The following is a 17,302-nucleotide window of genomic DNA, read 5'->3' on the forward strand; positions in this document are numbered from 1 at the left end:
TACGGCATTTTAACTGACCTATCCTGGGCTACAAAAGGAAGATAAATCAGCCCGATGTCTTTGTTCCCAGGAAAGCAGATTAGAACTCTGGGAGTTCTAACTAATTCTCTAGTCTGGGGAGCTAGGTATCTGTCTCCACACAAGGAGCTGCCTTCTAGTGAGTGGTGTAGCATTTGAAGCATCCAAACTCAGGCTGGGGAATCTTCAAGAGATTTCTAAGAGGGAGGAGAGACATGGCTGCTGGTATGTTCACCACCATCAAGGTGGGGACTCTTGTACCACTTAAGAGTGGGAGCAGGACTCTGAGGCAGGGGGTGGATGCTGAATGCCTCTCCCTGCTGCAGGACAACTTCTCAAGGAGAACTGAGGGCACCCATGTAGTTTTTCCTGCATCATCTCCAAAAGAGACCAGAATTTAAAAAATTATTTTCCCCAGACCCCCACATATTAAGAACGTGACTCAAAGTGGTGCTCATGTGAAGTGTATTATAGCTAATATGTTGGCTGTAGGTCAAGTTGGTGGTGCAGTCGCATTGTATATCTTAGTTTGTTGTATGCTTTAAAGTAAAATGGGATTTTTTGTACAATTAATGTGACTAATCAAGCAATGTTCATTATATTAGGCATGCCATGTAAATTCCTATCATGGCAAACTATTGTAAAGGTTTATTGGTTGTGGTATCTTTGCTGTCCTGACATACTGAGTCATATTTATGATTTAGTTATTGTGAAGTCCAGAGTTAGGAACACTTTGTAACCTTGCTACAGCAATGTTGTTTTCGTGGGGAAAAGGAAGGCCCATCCATTTTAGTCATTGTGCTGATTTATAAACACATTGCCTGTTCTAGGTTCCTTTCACAATCCCTTCTGGGCCTGTCATCTATGAATTTATTTGAACATTTAAAAAGCATTGACTGTTTCCAGTGTGTACCACCCACTTGCTATGAGAAGCCTTGATTTCTTTTATTTATCCTAAACTTGTGTGTCCTGAGATGCCAGTATCTTTAGCATTCCCCACTTTGGATTACTCTCTTAGGACATGACAAGTAGCAGTGGCCTTTGTCATTCTCACCTAATGCCACCTTAACTTTGTTTTATATAAGTGGCTTATTTACTCTCCTCTACTGGGTTGCAAAGCAAATTAACAGTATCAGTGGATTCTACTAAATGACGACAAACTTAGGCAGAGGCCACAGAATGTATTGGTGCTACTTTGGCAGCCTTTTACATGGTGAAATGAGGGAGAACTTGGCTCCTGACTGCCTTGCCCAGCATGTGGCTTTATGCAGGAGGATGGGTGAAAGGAGGGCCCTGTAGCAAGCAGTATGTTCTGTCTCGGTACTGAGTGAAGAAGGACTCAGGGTAGGCAGTGGGGATTCTTATTTGAATTCACAAAAGCAGCTTTTTAATTCCCAGGTAGAATGGCTGTTCCTTAATTGTCAGGCTCTTGTGCTTATTTTGTGACCTGCAAGATGGGCACAGGGCAGGAAGAATCAGACAGGTTCTCAAATACCTGGAAAAATAGACATCATTTTCTTAAATTATCTCTGCTTCATATAGAATTAATTTTTTGAGCTCCAAGTCCCCTGAATCTCTTGCTGGCTGCCCTGAAGCATAAGCAGGCATGTTGCACCCTTTTCTTAGTCCAAAGCTGCAGATGTTTGTCTGAGATTTTCTCTTTTGCCCAGTGCCAGAGAGAGACCACACAAACTGCTTAAGGGTTGCCCAAGGGGCTGGACCCAGTGTGTGGCCCATCAGCCCCAATGCTCTGCGTCCCCAGCTCCACATTGAACCTCCCGTTCCTATTATACAACGTAGGAAAATGAGACTGTTTGTAACCCGGAAGCCCATCGCTGGCCAAGGGCACTTGCTAGCAGAGATCTAGAGGAATTAAGGACTTCAGCAGCATACCTCAGTTCCAACTTTTGCTCTCCAGCCAAGAGGAGCTACTCTGTGTGCATTTTTGTGCACACTTGTCTTTCTCTCTGGCTTTTTGATAGCACAGATTGCTGGTCCTTATCACGGGCTGACTTTGATTATGCATTCACTCTCTCTAAAGCTCCCAACCAGCTTACAGGGTTTGTGTCATTCCTCCACTGGATGGATGAAGAAGCTCCTGCTCCAGGGAGGGAGGCACCTCGCCTGGCATTACGCTGCTTCAGGGTGGCAGAAGTAGAATTTCCAATGCTAAATTGTCCTTGTCTGCTGATTTGCTTATACAAAATTTGAGGGGCACTTGAAAAATGATTAGAAGTAGGAATGTGTTTGTTCTAAGTTCCTTGCCTTTCACAACTGACTAGGCTTTTCATTTCTGCAGGTTATGAGGCTTTTGTAAAGGCAAGACACGTGCTTTGTTCTCTGCCCCATAAAGGCTCCATTGGCAGGGCAGGGAGCAGTGGGTTTCCAGGGCCCAGGAAGGTGGCACATTACCCAGAGGGTTATTGACCCTCATTTACTCAAGAACCCTGGGGCTGAGACTGAGGAGTCTAGGGCTCTCTACATGGTCTTGGGGAGGGGTGAATTTAATTCTGTTGCTTCTCTGGGTGTGAGAATAAAACTCTGATGGGCTTCCTTTTCTGTCTTCTCCACCCTCCCCCCGCCCTCCCCGCTACCCTTGCATATATTGGCCTGTCTTACTTGATCGCCATTTCCCCCATGACTGTAATGGCCATTTTCATTTCTTCTCTTGTAAGTGATCGGTTTGTGTTTTCTGGCACCAATTCTAAGCCTACATCAGTAACAAAGAGAGGTCTCTCTGAAAGGCTGTATTTGCTTTCTATCTCTGGCCTCTTTTTGGCCAGAAAATGGGCATTCTGGAAAACACGCCCCTCCTAGAAAACCTCCTTCCTGCCTCTCCTTCTGGCTTTGCTCGGTTTTGTCTCCTCACGTCTTTTTCATCAGTAGCGATTCCGCTGTTCCTTGACTCACGATGGTGAACCAAGGAATCCTCTTGCCATGTAGCAAGGTTCTACCCATGCTTGAAAGCTTATCTCAGATACTGCCGCCTCCATGAGGTGAGCCCTGATTATCCCCAACCAGGTACATCCTTGCCCTTCTTCGTGTCCTTAGCACTGATGGCCTATCTTTATCATTTTTTCTTTAAAACATGCCACTTCTCCATATTTCCCTAGTTGTAAAATCAGCACCTATCTATCACAGGAAGTGGAAAATGCAGAAATGCACCAAGAAGGAAATGAGAATTCGCGAGATCATGATGGGCTCTAGCCCTAGGAGGTGCCGTGTGTGGGCACTCTTCAGAGCCCTTCACGTGTGCTCAGCCAGCTCACTTGCACAGCTGCTCCTGGAGGGAGCTCTCGTCAGAACCATGATCTTACACACGAGGAAATGATATTCAAGGTGGTCATGACATGTCATCTGGGGCCCGTGTGACATGGAGATCTCACTGAACTTCCCTGACTGGCTTCCATGGCTGTGAGAGTCGGGGAGACCTCGGTCAAGCCACTGGACTTCTCCCTCTTCCTGCTTCAGGCTCTGCACAGCCTGGCATGCTGCTTGGATGTCCAGCTGGATGCCAGCTGTCAGGAGATTGCAACTTTCAGATGCCACCTCTCTGGTTTACTTTCTTCCTACTTCTCCCTGTGTGATTGAATCTCCTTGGGGCAGACACAGGCTGCCACACATAAAGAGAAGCTGGTTTTAACTGTGGGAATGAAAAGCACAAGAAGTAATATCCTGCCCTCCAGAAGCAAACACTTATGGAGTGCTTACCATGTGCCAAACCCTGTTCTCGGAGCTGTGTGTGGAGGAACACAACAGCTCACACAACAGCTGTGTTATGGAGGAAGGGACTTCAGCACAGAGAGGTTAATAAACTTGACCAAGTTACACAGCTAGAACGTGGTGTGATTCGAGCTCAAGTGGATTTATTCCTTCTATAACCTTACAATTAGAATGAGGATCAAGGAACAGTCTCATGGGCCTCTCCCCATTCCGGACCACAGGGGTATCCCCAGGTTGGAGGGAGTCCTGGGAAAGAGTGGGTGTGGGGCTGAACACAAGACAGGGGGACCTGACTGAGGTCCAGGCAGAGAGGGGAAGGTCAGTGAGAGACAGTCAGGGGCAGCCTGGGAGCTGATCCGATGCCCACAGGGGAGTCCTGAAAGTTCTTTATCTAGTCACTCCAGCCTCTGGCCTTCTGAACACCTGTGGATCATTCATCAGAACAACACTCTCCTGAGCAAGTCCCGTCCAAACAGCCCTGTGTGGACACCCCCATTTTTTTCAAGGTCCATCGCAGCTGTAGCCCCTGGATATTGAGGCCAGGGGGTCTTGATACACAGAGAGATGGTGGCTGTGCTCTAGAACTTGGGTAGGAACAGCATTGAAACCCATTGTCTCTTCTAATATTCAAGGGACAAATTGAACATCATTACCATTCAGGTCTTATGAGATCAGAAAGGGATGGTCATGTGGATGAAGGCTGGGAAGACTTCTTAGAGAAAGAAGAGAAAGAGCCTGGTTCTAGAATGATTGAGACAAATTCACCTGGAGGAGGAGTGAGAAAGGAGCACACGCCAGGCTGAGGACAAGAGCTGAGGGAGGGGAGTGGCTTGGCATCCAAGGATACAGACTGAGAGAACCCTCCAGAAGCTGGGTTAAGGTAGATGGCAGGTCGTGTATCATTTGGGATGGGGGGTGTGATGAGGTCAGGAAGAAGTTCGGATGGGGAATCAGACAGACCGAGGCTTGAATCCTAGCTCTGCTACTTATTAGTTATGGGATTTCTGGTGAGTCACATGTCCTACCCTCACCCAAGCCTCATTTCTTCATTTGTAAAATGAAAGCTGTTAACGTCTACCTGAGGAAGCCCCAAGCAGGACTTGGTGAGATCATCAATAGACAGTGCCTAGCCACATAGGTAAGACTTAACAAATGGTATTTATTATTCTTGTTCCACTGGGAAATCTTCACCCACTGCTGCTTTATTTTATATGTTTTCATGCAATGTCCCCAAGTAGCAGTGAAAACACATTCTAGTCTCCACATCCGAAAGAAAGTGGGAAAATCTTAGTGGATGTTCATCTAGAGAAAAATTATACAGTAGGCATAAAGGAAATGTTGGGATGCCATTTCTCCATCTTAATTTGCTTTTGGTTTGCCTTTCATGGGAAGCTGTATTCTTTTGAGTAGTTTTCCTGGCAAATATTGGAAACATATGTTTGGTTCCTTTGTGCACAACAGGGTTGCATCTGGCTTCTGTCTGTGGATAAACCAGGGTTCAGGAGAGCTGTTTGTCTTGTGATGGGGGTGGGATTTGCCCTCGTCCATCCCACTGCCCTTTGCTGAGCCCATTTCTGGGAAATGGAAGCTGATGGAGCTGTGTTGCTGCATCTCTGCCCTCAGCCCTTCTCAGTGATTACCGCACCACCCCTGGCCCTCCTGAGGAGCTGGCCATCCTGGAAATGAGTCCCGTATCGGGCTCCCCACAGGGAGCCTGCTTCTCTCTCTGCCTCTCTCTCCCTCTGTGGGTCTCTCAGGAGTAAATAAATAAAATCTTAAAAGAATAAAGAGAAAAAGCCAACTTCTGGTTTTCCTGCCCACTCCCCTGCTCCATCCATCATCATTTTGTGGCTGTGTTCACACCTAATGAATGTCTCCTGGGCACGTAGCCCAATGCCATGCAGGTAGTAGGCATCTGGTAGGTGCTGAGTGCGGAATGTGGAGGCCAAAGGTCATTTCGAACGTCTCCTTTATCTTTATTTCCTTTCTTCTTCTTTTTTTTTAATAAATTAATTTTTATTGGTGTCAATTTACCAACATACAGAATAACACCCATCCCGTCAAGTGTCCCCCTCAGTGCCCGTCACCCATTCCCCCCCACCCCCCCGCCCTCCTCCCCTTCCATCACCCCTAGTTCGTTTCTCAGAGTTAGGAGTCTTTATGTTCTGTCTCCCTTCCTGATATTTCCCACACATTTCTTCTCCCTTCCTTTATATTCCCTTTCACTATTATTTATATTCCCCAAATGAATGAGAACATATAATGTTTGTCCTTCTCCGATTGACTTACTGCACTCAGCATAATACCCTCCAGTTCCATCCACGTTGAAGCAAATGGTGAGTATTTGTCATTTCTAATGGCTGAGTAATATTCCATTGTATACATAAACCACATCTTCTTTATCCATTCATCTTTCGATGGACACCGAGGCTCCTTCCACAGTTTGGCTATTGTGGCCATTGCTGCTAGAAACATCGGGGTGCAGGTGTCCCGGCGTTTCATTGCATCTGAATCTTTGAGGTAAATCCCCAACAGTGCAATTGCTGGGTCGGAGAGCAGGTCTATTTTTAACTCTTTGAGGAACCTCCACACAGTTTTCCAGAGTGGCTGCACCAGTTCACATTCCCACCAACAGTGTAAGAGGGTTCCCTTTTCTCCGCATCCTCTCCAACATTTGTGGTTTCCTGCCTGGTTAATTTTCCCCATTCTCACTGGTGTGAGATGGTATCTCATTGTGGTTTTGATTTGTATTTCCCTGATGGCAAGTGATGCGGAGCATTTTCTCATGTGCGTGTTGGTCATGTCCATGTCTTCCTCTGTGAGATTTCTCTTCATGTCTTTTGCCCATTTCATGATTGGATTGTTTGTTTCTTTGCTGTTGAGTTTAATAAGTTCTTTATAGATCTTGGAAACTAGCCCTTTATCTGATACATCATTTGCAAATATCTTCTCCCATTCTGTAGGTTGTCTTTTAGTTTTGTTGACTGTATCCTTTGCTGTGCAAAAGCTTCTTATCTTGATGAAGTCCCAATAGTTCATTTTTGCTTTTGTTTCTTTTGCCTTCATGGATGTATCTTGCAAGAAGTTACTGTGGCCGAGTTCAAAAAGGGTGTTGCCTGTGTTCTCCTCTAGGATTTTGATGGAATCTTGTCTCATATTTAGATCTCTCATCCATTTTGAGTTTATCTTTGTGTATGGTGAAAGAGAGTGGTCTAGTTTCATTCTTCTGCATGTGGATGTCCAATTTTCCCAGCACCATTTATCGAAGAGACTTTCTTCCAGTGGATAGTCTTTCCTCCTTTATCGAATATTAGTTGACCATAAAGTTGAGGGTCCACTTCTGGATTCTTTATTCTGTTCCATTGATCTATGTGTCTGTTTTTGTGCCAGTACCACACTGTCTTGATGACCACAGCTTTGTAGTACAACCTGAAATCTGGCATTTCCTTGACATCTTAAAAGCCATCTATGAAAAGCACACAGCAAATATCATTCTCAATGGGAAAGCACTGGGAGCCTTTCCCCTAAGATCAGGAACAAGACAGGGATGTCCACTCTCACCACTGCTATTCAACATAGTACTGGAAGTCCTCGCCTCAGCAATCAGACAACAGAAAGACATTAAAGGCATTCAAATTGGCAAAGAAGAAGTCAAACTCTCCCTCTTCACCGATGACATGATTCTCTACATAGAAAACCCAAAAGCCTCCACCCCAAGATTGCTAGAACTCATACAGCAATTTGGTAGCGTGGCAGGATACAAAATCAATGCCCAGAAATCAATGGCATTTCTATACACTAACAATGAGACTGAAGAAAGAGAAATTAAGGAGTCACTCCCATTGACAATTGCACCCAAAAGCATAAGATACCTAGGAATAAACCTAACCAAAGAGGTAAAGGATCTATACCCTAAAAACTACAGAATACTTCTGAAAGAAATTGAGGAAGACACAAAGAGATGGAAAAATATTCTATGCTCATGGATTGGCAGAATTCATATTGTGAAAATGTCAATGTTACCCAGGGCAATTTACACGTTTAATGCAATCCCTATCAAAATACCATGGACTTTCTTCAGAGAGAACAAATTATTTTAAGATTTGTGTAGAATCAGAAAAGACCCCGAATAGCCAGGGGAATTTTAAAAAAGAAAACCATAGCTGGGGGCATTACTTCCTTTCTTCTTATGAGCCTTTGTGTTTCGTAGCTCCTCCGTGGCCCTCCCATCGGAGGCATCAGTGTTAAAAAATGAGCTAACCTGATATCTGAACCTCACTCGCCCATGTGTCACTTTACCAGTTATTTGTAATATTTAAGTACTAATAGACAATATCAAATAGATTTTTTTTCAGTTTTGGAAAGAGTGAATTCCTTTTTTTTGTTTTAAATTTTAATTCCAGTATAGTTAACATGCAGTGTTATATTAGTTTCAAGTGTTGCAAAGAGTGATTCAACAATTCTGTCCATTACTCAGTGCTCATCATAAGTGTGCTTTTAATTCCCTTCACCTATTTCACCCATCCCCCTCTCTCAAATAGATTCTTAAAATGAACTTTTAAGAAAATTTAATCTCATTTTAAAGGAAAACTTCAAGGGCTTGATGAGCTAGTTACATTTTTATAGGCAGAAAAAGAAATCTATCAATTTGAATGAAATAAAATTAAAGTGTTCATTTGCATTCCACCTGTGGAATCTGTCTCACTTTGGCAGATACAGTTGTTGAGTGAACCTCTTAATGGTGCAAGTGAGGAAACGGAGGACCAGTGGTATGAAGTTATTTGCTCAAGGTCACACAGCTAGCCAGTGGCTGAGCCTGGACTTGAACCAAATCGTCTGAGTTATTTATGCATCTTGGCAGCCATCTATCCGTCTGATTCATGTGGTCCCACGAAAATGTTTGGAGTGCAAGCACAGCTCCAGGTGTTGTGGCAGATGCAAAGAATACAATGGAGGGCCTGTTCTGGTAGACTCAGGGTTTGGTGGGGGAGACAGTGTTCCGACAAGCCATCTCAGTGCTGAGTTATGTGACAAGAGCTGTGGTACAGACAGGAAAAAAAGATCATGGGAGAGAGGAGCTCAGGGTTTAGGATTGTCCATCTAGGTTCTTGTGCTGCTCTTATCCAGGGCTAAGGCAATACCACTCTCCTCGCAATAAATAACACTCAGCCACCCCATTTCTTGCCCCACAGTCCTGTCACGTGGCATAGTATGTCAGCTAAGAGAGAGCACTACCTCTGGGGTCCCTCCGATGTAAGTTCAAATTGGGTGTGCACATCACTAGCTCTCTGATACAGGCATGCTGTCTCCTCTCAGACACTAGCTTCCTTTTGTAAGATGAGGTTTACATGACCTGCCTGTTATTATTTATTTATTTATTCATTTATTAATGAGAGAGAGAGAGAGAGAGAGAGAGAGAGGCAGAGACAGAGGGAGAAGCAGGCTCCACGCAGGGAGCCCGACATGGGTCTGGATCCCGGGTCTTCAGGATCAGGTCCTGGGCTGAAGGTGGGACTAAACCGCTGAACCACCAGGGCTGCCCACCTGCCTGTTATTTTATAGATGTGGAAAGGAAATGAAATCATGCATGTAAAGCACTTAACATTGTCTAGCCTCCTGTACATACTCAAGAAATGAAAGCCTTATGTATTATTCTAGACAGATAGTTGTTACATATGCCTGCCATATCCCTTCCTCACACCACATCACGGGCAGCTTTTTCCTCTTCCCACCAATCTGTTTGATAGTGCACACCTGGTGTGAGGGTCTTTAAAAAAGCCTCTCATGTGATGTAGGGGCTTCCAGTCAGAGTTCTGGGCATGTCCTTTGTCAAAGCACTCATCTCTCTTGCACATGCAGATGAAAAGGCCACCGTTAAACACAACTTGGGAAGTGACTCCCATTAACAAAAGTCAGCATAAAAACATGGTGGTCCCATGGTCTTTGAGCCAGGCAATTGGAGGTTGGGTTGAGTCTGTCTGACTTCATTTCTGGAGGCAAACGTAGTTCCAACATTACCCAAATTGGGCAGTGAGGAAATTCTCATGTTCCCAACACTTTCAACAATGTCTCATTATGTTTGATGAATCACAAATGGGCCCTTGTCCATGGAACAGCATGTGTCTCTCTGTAGTGTGTACAGTGCCTTGCTGTATATTTGAACTAATTTCATAGGCTTGTCTCCACCATGGATAGTTACTTGCCTTCTTTTCTGATGGTTGCTAGAAGCTTGTTGTATCACAGAAAGCCAGAAAAGGAAAGTGCTATGATGCTTTCCATCGGGCAACTAAACATGTTGGGGGTAGTGCCCAGGAAGGAAAGTTGGGTTCAATATGAATTAAAAGTGAAGTGTTGGGTATCTTCAGAAAGGCACTTACTTTAGTTAACAGGTTGAAGAAAACTTTCAGGTGACCTGTAATTGTTGTGGTTAATACTGAGGGCTTGCTTTCCCTTGACAGGCAGAGGAAGGGACAGCAGAATATTGAAACAGCTCCTTGGACATGCCAGGGTCAAGGAGGCACCACAGACTGTGTGCAGAGACAGCTGATTTGCATCTTGTGTTGTTATGATGGTGAACCTGGACAATTTCATAGACGACAGACAACCCCAGGAACACAGACTTGATTTCTAACATTCCAAAGGGAGGAAAGAATGGCTGGCATCTACTCAGTTCCAAGGATACCTGCCCTGTTGCTTTTTCCCACTGCATGGCACACATGCCTTGGCTGTGCTGAGCATCAGCCACTTATAAGGGGCTGAGGGCCAGCCTTGCTTGTACCATTTCAGACCTCTGCACCATTGCAGGTACTGGAATGCCCACATCCCCTTGGTTCCCCCATGAACTCCTGGCCTGGCCAACTGCCAGCAGCCAGTGGCGACTATAGTTTTTCCAGCAGGCTTTCTTCACCTGCCATTTTGGGTAACTGCCTCTGGTCCCCTCATGGGTTTATACTTTCTCTGGTAGTACTAAGACTGAGAGTTAAAGTTCCTTAGCAATGTCTTTGCTGATTGCTCTATCTCTTTAACTAGATAGTGGGCTTTCTGAGAGCAGGGACCTTGGCTGCCTTGCTCACTCTCATATCCTCAGCACAAAGGACACTTCCTGGTAGGCAGAAGGCACTCAGTAAGTGCTCAAGTGCCAAATGAAGACACGAATGAACAACATCCACAGGTAATACTCTGTGTCTGGTGAGACATATTCAGTTTCCAGGAGATCTGAAACTCCTGCAGTTAAGCATTCTAAGGTGTTATTCTATTGTCAGTAGAAGGAGCCCTTTAAAAGTCCCATCAGTGATCTGTTCTTATTCCTCAGTACCTTAGCATGAGCGAGTTTGCAGCATTACAAGGTATCTGAGGAAATGGACTGGTCTGGGTACAATTTTGGAGTGGAAGGGGGAAGTATAACTGTGAGGCAAGAGGTGAGTAAGAATGATCTGGAATGAGGCTGTGGGCTACTATCTAAGCAGGTCTCTGAACTGAGGGGCTCCTTATGGGCATGACACCCAGAACAGTGTCCTTGTTAGAGAAGAGGGCTGGGAAGGAGAGGGTAAGAGGTCAAATATTCCTATTAGCCAGAAGCCAAGCCTGGGGGACATTACACCTGGGGAGGGGTGTGGGGGAGGTGTCCCAGGTGAGTTCCTGGTCTTTGTTTTTTTTTTTTTAATAAATTTATTTTTTATTGGTGTTCAATTTGCCAACATACAGAATAACACCCAGTGCTCATCCCATCAAGTGCCCCCCTCAGTGCCTGTCACGCAGTCACCCCCACCCCCTGCCCTCCTCCCCTTCCATCACCCCTAGTTCATTTCCCAGAGTTAGGAGTCTTTATGTTCTGTCTCCCTTTCTGATATTTCCTACCCATTTCTTCTCCCTTCCCTTCTATTCCCTTTCACTATTATTTATATTCCCTAAATGAATGAGAACATATAATGTTTGTCCTTCTCCGATTGACTTATTTCACTCAGCATAATACCCTCCAGTTCCATCCATGTTGAAGCAAATGGTGGGTATTTGTCATTTCTAATGGCTGAGTAATATTCCATTGTATACATAAACCACATCTTCTTTATCCATTCATCTTTCGATGGACACCGAGGCTCCTCCCACAGTTTGACTATTCTGGACATTGCTGCTATAAACATCGGGGTGCAGGTGTCCTGGCGTTTCATTGCATCTGTATCTTTGGGGTAAATCCCCAACAGTGCAATTGCTGGGTCGCAGGGCAGGTCTATTACTGGCACAAAAACAGACACATAGATCAATGGAACAGAATAGAGAATCCAGAAGTGGACCCTCAACTTTATGGTCAACTAATATTCGATAAAGGAGGAAAGACTATCCACTGGAAGAAAGTCTCTTCAATAAATGGTGCTGGGAAAATTGGACATCCACATGCAGAAGAATGAAACTAGACCACTCTCTTTCACCATACACAAAGATAAACTCAAAATGGATGAAAGATCTAAATGTGAGACAAGATTCCATCAAAATCCTAGAGGAGAACACAGGCAACACCCTTTTTGAACTCGGCCACAGTAACTTCTTGCAAGATACATCCACGAAGGCAAAAGAAACAAAAGCAAAAATGAACTATTGGGACTTCCTCAAGATAAGAAGCTTTTGCACAGTAAAGGATACAGTCAACAAAACTAAAAGACAACCTACAGAATGGGAGAAGATATTTGCAAATGATGTATCAGATAAAGGGCTAGTTTCCAAGATCTATAAAGAACTTATTAAACTCAACAGCAAAGAAACAAACAATCCAATCATGAAATGGGCAAAAGACATGAAGAGAAATCTCACAGAGGAAGACATAGACATGGCCAACACGCACATGAGAAAATGCTCTGCATCACTGGCCATCAGGGAAATACAAATCAAAACCACATAGAGATACCATCTCACACCAGTGAGAATGGGGAAAATTAACCAGGCAGGAAACCACAAATGTTGGAGAGGATGCGGAGAAAAGGGAACCCTCTTGCACTGTTGGTGGGAATGTGAACTGGTGCAGCCACTCTGGAAAACTGTGTGGAGGTTCCTCAAAGAGTTAAAAAATAGACCTGCTCTTTGTTTCTGGCTTCTTAGAGGAAGTAATTCCCTAACCTACTTCCATTCATCTGTTAATTCATTCATTGACCTAAACCACTAACCCATTTCCATTCATTTGTTCATTCATTCATTGACTTAAACCAAACTGACCCCTTATAATGCACCAGAACCCAGTTGTCTGGGTATGGTGAAAAACGAAATAATTCTGGAGACATGGGATCGAGTCCCATGTCGGGCTCCCTGCATGGAGCCTGCTTCTCCCTCTGCCTGTGTCTCTGCCTCTGCCTTTCTCTTTGTCCGTCTCTCATGAATAAATAAATAAAATCTTAAAAAAAAAAAGAAAAAAAGAAAAACGAAATGGACAAGTTTCCTGTCCTCATGGAGCTTATGGTCTAGTTGGGGAGAAACAGATACTAAACAAATAAATCTATTATGATACCAGATAACCATGATTGTCTTGAAGAGAAAGGAGCAGGGAAGGCCAGTGGTGAGCCATGGGATGCTGTTTTAGATAGGGTGGTCAGTGTGGCTACATTGTGGCGTGGACAACAGGGCAGAGAATAAAGGAAGGGACCCTGCTATGTGGGGATGGTCATTGGTGGGCGACAAAGAGATTGGATGCAAGTCTGGCTCCCTTGCTCATGGCAAGCATGTAGGATTGAGAGAAATATGTTCCCTTTGGAAATAATTCTTTCATCTGAGTGAAACTTTGACAGCTGGGTGTGCTGGATGTCGTTGGCTTTGAGTTGGCTACAGCATTCCCACCAAGCCTCAGGTTGCTCCTTTGCTAAGTGAGGACATCTTTGATCCCTTTCACAGGGCTCTCTCTCTCTCTCTTTTTAAAGATTTTATATATTTATTCATGAGAGACAGAGAGAGAGAGAGAGAGAGAGAGAGAGGCAGAGACACAGGCAGAGGGAGAAGCAGACTCCCTGCAGGGAGCCTGATGTGGGAGTCAATCTCAGGACCCTGGGATCACGAACTGAGCCAAAGGCAGACACTCAGCCACCGAGCCACCCAGGTGCCCCTACAGGGCTCTCTTGAAGGTTAAGGGAACTGACATGTGAGAACAGCACCTGGTAACTGTGAGGGACTGCACCCTAGAGTATGATCTATACTTGTCAACCTTTAGGGTGTGGAAGCTCTCCAGCAGTTGGTGGCCTACTGATTTGGGGGAGCTGTTGGACACTCTCCTTCATGCCCTTGAGTCTGACCCCTGACCTCTGCCCCAGGACTCCCATAAGGGTTAGGTTCCAACAGTTTAGAGGTAAACTTAACAGCTTTGTGACCTTGGGCACATTACTGTCCTGTGCTATTTCCATACCTGTAAAACAGGATCAGAGCAGTACTATTTCCTGGGGTGTGAGGAGAATGGAATGGATTATGCCAGGGGACCTGCAGCCATGGCTACCACATTGCCCTATGTAAGTGTCTGCTATTCTGCCCATTACTTCTCTTGCTCCTCAATGCCACTGTGACTTCCTGTGGGGAAGAGGTCTGTTCCTTTCATCCTTTGGTTCCCAACACCTATGTCAGGCTCAGCAGAGGGCAGGCCTTCAATAAATGTTGGATGAGTGTGCGGCTGGATGGATAGATGGATAAGTGGGTGGATGAGCTTCATTTTATTTCTCCTAAACTTTATGATCAAGGCTGTGAAGGAGATGAAGGAAAATGTGGAGGGTCCTGATGGTATAGTTTGGAGAAGAGGCAGAGCAAGGTGCAAGCTTTCCATTGAATCCCCTTTCCTGAAGACATGCCTGAGGATGGAGGTGAGAGGAGACCTGGCTCACCTCAGCTGGTCCTGCAGCTGACTGGGTGTGGGCTCTTTGCCCAGCACAGCACAGCACTATCCATCTCATCTCCTCACAGCCATCCTGGGGGGCAGGAGTAGTACAGCTTCCATCTTACAGGTGAGGAAGCTGAGGCTTGAAGTGAACTGACTTTCTGAAAGCCACACCCAGGACTACTAATTCCAGAACCTTCACCCTCAACCTTTTGCTTCACTGTTGGGTCTGTTCCTCAGCCATATTATTAACAGTTTTGGTACATAGTGCTGAGCTAAGGACTTACTCTTTGGAAATCCTTCTTTCATCTGAGGTAAATGGGGATCTTTGGCAGGTGAATATGCCAGCTCTGAGTGCTAGGCATTCTCAAGTTGGGATTCTTTACCCCACCCTCTTCTTGGAAAAATTCTATGATCTCTTCAGGGCAGTTTGCCTGAGTTCGTTCAATTCACAGGTAATGATGAAGCTGGTGTCTGATAATGTACACCCTGAATTTAGAAATGTGATCATAGAAATGTGAAATTGAGAAAAAGGTGTTGGGATCTTAGAAAGGAGGAAACACAGTGTTTTGAGTGCTTACAATATGCCAGCACCTTGTGTATTTTCTCAATAGTGTTAACTAATAAGGGCTTCTCCTGAAATTTGAACCTGGATCTCTTAGGTTTCCAAACCCTGCCCTTTATACTGGGAAAGTGCAGTTGGTTGTGTTGGAGAGAGGGCTCCCCAAGGTTCAAAACTATCTGTACAGAGTGTCTTGTTAGAAGGCTAAATGTATGTGAGTTCATAATTGCCATATTTTCTAATCATTTGACAGTTCTATCATTTGCTCAATCTCAGAGAATGCTGGGTTTTCCTCTACCCACCTCCACCTTTCAGGGGAAATTTTATTGCTTGAAAGAAATCCCAGTGGTATATACCCAAAAGAATAGAAAGCATGGACTCCCAAGAGCTATTTGGAAACCTATGTTCATAGCAACATTTTTCACAATAGCCAAAAGGTGGAAGCAATGCAAGTGTCCATCATGACATGTCTGTATGTCTTTATTGTGCTTATTATGACTGTAACATCATGAATGCATAAGGAAAATTTAGTACATACATACAGTGGAATGTTATTCATCCTTAGCAAGAAAGGACATTCTGACACCTGCTACAGCATGGGTAGATCCAGAGGACATGATGCTGAGTGAAATAAGCCAGACACAAAAGGACAAATACTGTGTGATTCTACTTACATGTCAAATTCACAGAGATAGAAAGTGGAATGATGGTTTCCAGGGCCCAATGGGGAGGAAATGGGGGAACTATTGATTAATAAGTATAGAGTTTCAGTTTTTCAAGATGAAAAGAGTTACAGAGACAGATGGTGGTGATGGTGGCACAACAGTGTGCTTAATGCCACTGAACCACACATACACTTAAAAATAATTATGATGGTAAATTTGTGTTATGTGTATTTTACCACAATAATAACAAAAAGAGAAATCCTAGGTGTGTTGCTGCAGTTTGATATTGTCTGATGGGAAGGATTTGAATTTCACTTCAAGGAACTTACCTCTTTCTGTCCTTACAGAATGGGTAGGAAGTAAGGGTAAGGTGTGTTTCTGTTGGGTTTCTCCAAGTAAAGCAGGTGCTTCAGTAACTCCTGGATTCCTGGACAAGTTTCTCATGGATAGAAAACCTCCCTCTCTTTTCCTTTCCTTTCCTTTCCCTTCCTTTCCTTTCCCTTCCTTTCCTTTCCTTTCCTTTCCTTTCCTTTCCTTTCCTTTCCTTTCCTTTCCTTTCCTTTCCTTTCCTTTCCTTTCCTTTCTTCTTTCTTTCCTTCCTTCCTTCCTTCCTTCCTTCCTTCCTTCCTTCCTTCCTTCCTTCCTTCCTGACATGTTTATCAAATGCCTACCATGTGCCATCCACTCTGCCAGACACTGGACATGAGCATATGTGATCTGTACCCAAATCTGCTCACATCTTCTTCCATTTTTACTCTGTTTTTGTCAGCGTATATTCTGTTTTGCTTAATATTGATTCTCACTCCATTTATTTTCTGTTTTTTTTTTCCCTCCAGAGTTGCTTCTACTTCAATTTCTGGTCCTTTCCTAAGGCTGAGTTGAAGGCTGCGTCATCAGAAGCTTGGTAAGTGTGGGTGACTGGCCTTGGCTTGGAAGCTGCTGAGAAGTTCAAGTGGGAAGGGCCCCAGAGAGTCAAGTGAGTGCTTTCAGTTTTTAGAGTTTGGCATCATGGGAATTTGCCTGGCCTGCTGGATGGAGAGAGGCTGACTTGGATTTTGTGGGCTTGGAAAGACAGTCAAAAGACTCTTCCTTTCTCTGAAATAGCTGTGCATTTGTTTAAAGACTTGAAATGGTTCTGATGCTGGAAAGTCCCTCTGTGTTTATTTTCACATCTGGGTGATGGTCTTCTGCCACTGAAGGACTTTTAATGAATCACTTCAGAGATTGCTTTTAATGTTTCCCAGATGAGAGGGGACTGGCGCTTGTCTTTTTTTTTTTTTCTGAGGCCTTACAGGGCAGGACTGACTTGGCTTCCTGGCTGGCCGCCTGGAGCTGTCCCTGGGGGTAGACAGACAGACACTTTTCGTTTTGCTGGGAAACCTGTTCCTGCAGAGCTCTTCATCGCAGGACTCTCTTTCCACGTGAGGAAGGGGGGAAAGGTGGACTGGAATATAAATAAAAGAGATAGACAGGTTTTAATTGGTTCAAGATGTTCCA

The 17,302-nt window shown here is 44.5% G+C and overlaps 1 long non-coding RNA gene across 1 annotated transcript in view; it reads left to right on the forward strand.

The window, feature by feature from the left end:
- The window catches only part of LOC121487799, a 72,036-nt gene extending 55,342 nt beyond the window's left edge, over positions 1-16,694 (forward strand). Inside the window, exon 3 of the long non-coding RNA XR_005986916.1 lies at positions 16,642-16,694. This is a non-coding gene — a long non-coding RNA (uncharacterized LOC121487799). The remainder of the gene's footprint in view (positions 1-16,641) is intronic.
- The last annotated feature ends 608 nt before the right edge of the window (positions 16,695-17,302 follow it).

The sequence above is a fragment of the Vulpes lagopus genome, chromosome 3 (genome assembly GCF_018345385.1).
Source record: "Vulpes lagopus strain Blue_001 chromosome 3, ASM1834538v1, whole genome shotgun sequence".
Taxonomy (NCBI): Eukaryota; Metazoa; Chordata; class Mammalia; order Carnivora; family Canidae; genus Vulpes; species Vulpes lagopus.